The following is a 7,702-nucleotide window of genomic DNA, read 5'->3' as shown; positions in this document are numbered from 1 at the left end:
GTTTGTCAATAAATTATATTGCAAGAGACAGTTTCAAATAGTCTTTGACACCTAACTGAAAAATCCATACCCTCCCTAGAAAGAGTAGCAGAAACAGTGTTCTAAAGATGTGAAATATCCTTATTATTTCACTACATATATGTAAATTTTGGTCACAGTTCTTTTTCCGTTTTTCAGTTCTTTCATTGAGTTTTCTTTTCCTTATGCTTCCTAATATTCTTTTGTAAGATCTTAATTATACGTAACACTTCAGAACATGTGTCAGTTTAAGGACACTAGTAATGCTGTCTCTACACAGAAAAGGCAATTTTGATTATGCTTAATTTTCATATTAACTGTTTTCTTCTTATGTACAGACCTGTCTAGAAGAAAGAAGACTAATAAATTCAGTATGCTTGAGCACTTTGGAGTCTTCATTATAGCATAGATCTCTATCTACATTATAATCGTATGTATTTATCTTTCTAAAATATACCGGAAATAACTCTGACACTTTCCTAGCTCTGGTAATTACTTTGTGTTTACTTGCTTTCAGTTTCAACATTTGTTCACTCTCTGGGAATAATCACAAACATCATAATTTTACAAGACTTTCATAATTAAAAAAGTCTCTCCTTTCTCTATTACAAGCTTAAACATTAATCATGAACTATTTCAAAATCAACTTCTGGTTGTCTCTAAGAAGGTCCCTTAGTCCCACATGGAGTTATTAATGGTGGAAGTGGGAAAAGAGTTTAAAATATTCTTTCTTAATCTGAGATATGAACCTCAGAATGATCTTTGAGAACTTCTTCGAAATTAAATTTATGTAGTCAGGATTCAACTTGACTTTCCTCTTAAAGGAACCATTAAAGGAACTGGTGAATTTAAAATGGATCATTTTTTTTTCAGTTTGGAAGAAAATAATCCAACTTCTTCATCTTTTTGAAGAAGTAATAAAATTCTAAATCTACTCCCATCCTCCAAATACTCTGAAACTTTAATGAAAGTTATGCTAATTGATAAATTGAACAAATAGCACTGTGACTACAAGCCTTAATAATGTGAAAGGTATAGTATAATCAAGCTTGATCACACAAGTCATAAATTCACTAACTCTTTTGTCCCAAAAAGATGGGGTTTACATCAAAAATATGGATAATGCAAGCCGTCAATGTGGTTTGCTGTGGTGTGGTTTGGTTTGGTTTGTGAAAGTCTAAATATCCTTGCCACTCCATTTTCACTGAAGGCCCAGTTTAAACTTTGCTTACCTTAGCTTACACAGTGTAAACTGGAATGAGTTTCCCTGTAAAGTCATCTACCAAGGCATGTATATACATGTATATTTGTGTGTCTATACATATACATACATCTATGTATATAGAGATATGTAAATATTTTTATCTTGAACCAGTCAAGCATGCAGTTCAGTAAGGCTGCCTATGTGCAAAAGTTCTATATGTGTATTTGCAAAACAGGAAAGTAAATCATGTTAAAATTTGAGTGGCCTATACGAGTTCTTGTTTATGCTAGGTTGCATTTTGGCCAATATCTGAAAAAGCATCTGTATTATATAACATATTAATAGGCAAAATGGCAATAGTGTCCATGTGTCTGGAAAGCTTGTTTATTTGAAGTATCCAGGAGTGATATCTTCCCTCTTTCTCCTCCCCATCATTTAATTTCCCAAACTAGTTATAAAAACAATTAATGTCACTATCTAAAGTGTTCTAAATGTGAAGATACATTTTTATATTGCTGTTGTCTGTAAGCTCATTTTTATTATTATAATTAACATTAATTTGTATATGTATATTTTAGTTATTTATAAAATACAAAATGAAAAATGCTGCAATATTGTATTTAATATTTCTCTTGTTCATTGTCAGCAAATAATTACAGTATGATATAAAAGTTAACAGATCACATATGATTTGGTGTTGCAGTACATATCAGCTTGATGAAGGCAAGATGTGGCACTTTTTTTAAAAAAGAGGTAATTATTCTGCTGATGCATGTATCTGCCCTGAATAAGACAATTCCTTCTCTCTGGGGTGGGTTGACTTTGGCTAGGTGCCAGGTGTCCATCAAAGGTGTTCTATCATTCCCTCTCATAAACTAGACAGGGGAGAGAATATAACGAAAAGCTCGTAGGTCCAGATAAGGACAGGAAAATCACTCAGCAATGCCATCTTAAAACACTTCCCCACATCCCTCTCTTCTTCCTGGGTTTCTACTTCCTCCCTCTCAGTAGTGCAGGGGACAGGGATTTTGGCTCTTGCATTTGAAACATATTAAAGACCTTGGATACCACCATAGCTGTAACTGTTCTCCAGGACTATCTATATTCCATCCCTAAATGATGATACCTATGAAGCATTGTCTGGGAACCTAAATAGATGTATAATCATCATGTGAATATTAAGATTTTGCTTTTCTTTTTTGTTTTTGTTTCCACCTTTTTTTTAGTTTTTAATATTTTTTAGTTCCTAGAATTCAACTTAAGTTGATGAAGCATTGCAAATCCTACTTTGTGTTTTAAGGCATCAAGCTTGTAGCAAAGAGAGAGAAGGTAATAGAAAGAAAACCCCAAGACAAAACCCTTGAGAAGTTCTGCATTTTCTCTTCTGATGCTGGCATCAGCCATGGAAGGAATGTTAGAGCACCATCAAGCACTCTCTAAGGTAGAAATTGCTCTATCTCATTTTGATTAAAAACCTTTGACTCATTTTTATTTTGTTACAACAGTAATCATTGATTCTATTACCTTTCCAAAGCTTACGATCTGAAGAACCAAATGAAGGTTTTAGCATATGTTCTATGAAAAACAGAAAGCTGATTTAACTGAATGGAAAATCCATCTCTGAAAAAGTTAATTTCTCTGTACGTTTACAATTACAGGCAAGTGCTCATCATAAAGGAAAGCAATAGATTCTTTTTCATGAAAAGTAGTGAGACTTAGATAGTATACAGCATCTTAGATCTTCTTGGCTGATTTTTTTTTTTTAGTAAAGGAAGTAGTGAGGGCATTGTCCCTACCTGTAGAACGCCTCTTGAGACAAGTAAAATTTCTAGCCTTGATTTCTGAAACTGTACTGCAAGAGCTGCCTGACATAACTCCTATATACTCTGCTGCATTAGAGTTTTATCCATTATCAGCTAAATTAATATGGGTCACATAAGCTTCAAGCAGGGAGGGAAAAGAGGAAATGGAGATTTGAAATGCAAATTGTAGCCTTAGCTTTTTGCTAGTTTTTATTAACTGAGAGGAGCTCAGCATTGTACACTTCCTCTGCAGTAAAGAGGGATTCAGAGTTTCCCCTAAAGAGGCATTCAGAGCAAGAGTCAAATATAGTCACTGAATTGCCATCTAGAGGAACCTTTGTCTCTCCCTTCTCAAGCTCGTTCAAAGAGTCACAGTAGACTAAGCTCCTCAAGGTAACATTATCCTTTGTGAATATCCCATGGCACTGATGAGATGCAATCTTGCTGTTTGTGGTGTAGGATGCTTGAAAGCTGTGTAAAGCTCCACATGCCACCCTTGGTTCATGACCCTGCTGTCTGACTTTGTTTGTGTGACAGTAGACATGTACAGTAAAGTCCTGCATCATGTTTTATGAATGTTCCAAATCTGGGTTTGACAATATTTGCTCGGGCACTGTGAAAGTCTGGGAATTTGATCTTGGCATGCACTTGGAGCCAAAAATATAGAGCAGCAAATAAGCATACGAAAGACCTGGCTGAAATTCACCCTTGTTATCCCAAATGTCACTCTGAACGTTCTCAGAGACTTTTAGACTCCTGATCAACTCAGTCGCGCCAGTGTATCTGAATGTAATGAGCTGGACCTGTCAGAGGCAAGTTAAAGTCAGCATATTAATTCACTAGCTTTACAAATGAGATTCTTTAAAAGATTTTTGTCTTTGCATTCCAGATTTTTGTGATTTAAACTTTGAATTTACATGTACCACAATATCTATCTTAACAGGCTGTGTCCCATGACACGTATCTGCAAGTGTGCTTAGGAATGCAAGTAAATTACCTTTCACTGAAGGGATATTGTAACTACCATCTTTCAGAGAAACATATTCACTAAGTAGGAAACAATGTCTAACTTCTTAACAATCTATCAAAGTCTCCTCAGTTGTTCCATAAGATAATATAACACAGATTCAGAGTTATGAGCGTACACTTACATTTTGTTCACTCGAGTACCACACTGAACTTAAACTGGCCTTGAATCCAGAGTAATCGCTTCAAAATTTTCTTTTGTACATAACATTGAAAACAAACATAATGATATATAATAGTAGATTACAAATTCAGATTGCTAAACCATACCTACTGTGACTAGTTAATAGTTTTCTGATTGATCATTGCCACATGTCACTGTCACATATTTCTTGCTTTGCACGTAATTATCAGTTTTGAGATATATAGAATAGTTATTCTGTCACCTTTGAGAATGAAATCTCTATTTTTTTCTTTAGTAGTTTGGTTTAGATCACCATCAGCTGTGTATGAAACTTGATTGGATTAATATTTCATTATTAATTTAAAATGGCCGAGATTCATTTGAGATATTGTCTTAAAATATCTCTGATAGATTTGGGTGATTTTTGATTATGCTTCAGAACCAGCTGCTGACTACGGGATGAAATCAAAAACACCTCACAATTCACAGTTTTATTTGGCTTTAGGCTTTAATCCAGTGCTCAGATGGGAAGTGTTGAACTTTCCACTCCAAGATTTGCTCATCTCTTTTGGACCTGTAGAACACTGAAGAGCAGTTATTTTTAGCAATATCATGGAAAATGTTACTTTCCTCTTACACAGGGCCCTTTTAAAAATAATACGTTCTTCTGTAATTATTGCAGTATTGTGGTGTTGCTAAAATACTCTATTCAAATATGAATGACAGTGCATTAAGCCCTCCAAGAGGAATACAGAATCATGCTACCATCTTAAAGACATCACAGTCTAAAGCAAATAAATGCAGATAAAAGGAAAAAAGGGAATTAGGTTTTTATTCCAATGTAAGCCCAGATATTCTTTATGGAATCAGGTTTTGTTGAGCAACTTCAAAGTTGTTTCACTTTGCCTAAGAGTAATCTAAATTTGATTCCATGTGTAAAGCAGACAATTTAAAAAGAAATTATGTCTAATCTAGTCTTTGTCTTAAACAAAATGCAACCTGACTTTTTTTTCTTCTGAAGTAATAGTCAAAACATTATTTTTTCATTATATATATAATTTTCATTTTCTAAAAAGATACACTATGCAAAATATTCCACAAGCTCTGGCATCATTGATGCTCTTGTGTTTTACACCAGCATGCTTATGTTCAAAAATATAAAAGTTTCGTTTAGTTCCCAGAATCTATTTCTTTCTGAGAAATAATTGTTCTTTGTAAAATCTAAGAGGCAAAAGCAAAGTATCTCTTTTATGTTTTTAGATGAACAGCTTCTTGACAACTGAAATTGCTGTATTTTAGTCAACACAAAGATTCATGATTAGTTAGAGAAAATGAGATGCAAAGATGAATGCTTAAGGTCTAAGTATATTAGTAAACACATTGTGAGTGAACCCTTAACACTTTAAAAAGTTAAATAAAATTTTCTGATCTACATTTCAGACTTCTGGAATAGATTCATAGCCAGTGCCCATCTCGGGTACTTTGTTTAGACACTGAAGCTATACAGCTAAGCCTTCATGTACTTGTATTACAGCTATGGAAAGGAGATAAAATTCAAGGAGTACTGGGTCCTCTAGCCTAAGCCTTCTAACACTTGCTGCATTCACCTGTGTGGATCTTTTATATGTTGGTCCAACACTGAATTAAATCTGGTTATTAGAAATCGAAAATTCTATTTTTTTTCTATTGTATATGGTTTTGAAAATACATTTAGGTTGTCAAATAGACTGCATTTCACCACATTTAATTTAAACTAGCTGTCTTTAAATGATGATGTGAATGGCATTTATATAGCTATAACAATGGTGGGTGTCAGGAGGTTGGGACCATCCCTTTTTTTGAAGGTATCTAGCAATAGGGCAAGGGGTAATGGGATGAAGCTGGAACACAAAAAGTTCCGTCTAAACATAAGAATCATCCATGTGATGGTCTCCAAACATTGGTAAGCAAATCAGTGTTTTATTTAGCAATTTTATTTTGTGCTGCATTTATGAATGAGGAATTGTTCTTTGCTTTAAGAACTTTGTTAAGTTGAAAGTTTGCCATTTACTAGATAGAGACTAATTTTTTTTAGTTTCTTTTGCTTAAAAAGAAAAATATTAATCATCATGGTAACAAAAACCAGACATAAGATGTAAATATACCTGCTGAATAGTTTCTTACATGCTTCTCCTGGTAAGAAGCCAAAATGCATAAGACTAAGTGATCCAAGCACAGAAGTGACATCTAAACTTTTTGAAGCAATGTACTACAGGAAGGTGTTAAGTTAGTATGTCACATAAGGCTTGTACTCCATTTGCATGCACTCCTATTTCACAACCATATTTCCTTTAACACTTCAGCCTTCCCTGTACATTCTGTATTTGGCTTTGGACTCTTCTGGTCTGTGGTAATAACCCCAGGCAAAGAGCACAACAGGGGCCAGCTGCCAGCAGCAGAGGCCTGGAGCTGACTAGGCAAGGATTTGCATGGCACATGCCAGCTCAAACATGGACACTTCCTTTCTCTGTTTTCCTGCCTTTAGAGGCCAGCCAACCAAAGATGAAATTTCTCCATTCCTGGAACATCTGGCTTAGACTCTCAATGCTCATAATTATCCTGCCGTTCCCAGCCCTCTGCAGGTGCAGGGAAGTGCAGGGCAGGTTCCATGAGAACACAGCTCTACAGTGGGTAAGTTCATCTATAAATGTTGGCTAAATGCATGCCATACAATTTAAACACACATTTATATTTTTATAATTTATGCTAAGACAAGATCTCACTGATAGAATGCCAGCTGGAATAATAGTACATTGTAATGTTATGAAACCTAGAGTAAAATCTCCAACTCTTGATAAATCTAGGGCTTTGAATTGCAATTAAAATCTGCATGTCGGCATCTCACATCACTTATGCCTTTACTGTCTACCCAGTACATAACTTGTTTACCTTTTATCCCTTCTTTTGACACAGGCTTTCCCTTCTCAGGCACTTATTTATCTTCATTCACTTCTCCTCCCTCAACAGTCGATCACTTACTGTCCTCATTTTGCACAGTAACCCCAGGAAAACCTTCCTGTGCGTTCCCTGGCAGCCAGATGCTGTTGTAGTTGCTTAGCAGTGGCTCTGACCTGTGAATTTCTTTGGAGCTGTGACCTGTTCCTTGTTCGGCTCAGCATGGCTTACCTAAACAGATGGTGAGTAATGGCATGCAACACCTACTTATCTGTGGTGCCTCTCTCCATATGGTTCCTGTATCAGACCTGGAAACAAATTGTAGGAGTTAGTGTCACTAGGAAATTAATTCCATTAAGCTCCACAAAGTTGCTGTTAAAAATTCTCGCGTTCTTGTACTGATATGAATGACTATATAAGTCAGTTCAGATTTGAGGTAGGAATATGCAGTTCCTTTGATTTTATTGTGGTTAAACCTACCTATACCATGCCTAAATCTTACTCTGTGGTGTGTGAGCTTGGAAGCCACTTGAGCACGTGTGTGTTTCTCAGATTCCCACTAAAATAATCTCATGACAGGTGTGACATCTTACA

The sequence above is a fragment of the Colius striatus genome, chromosome 1 (genome assembly GCF_028858725.1).
Source record: "Colius striatus isolate bColStr4 chromosome 1, bColStr4.1.hap1, whole genome shotgun sequence".
Taxonomy (NCBI): Eukaryota; Metazoa; Chordata; class Aves; order Coliiformes; family Coliidae; genus Colius; species Colius striatus.
This window is presented reverse-complemented; position numbering follows the sequence as displayed.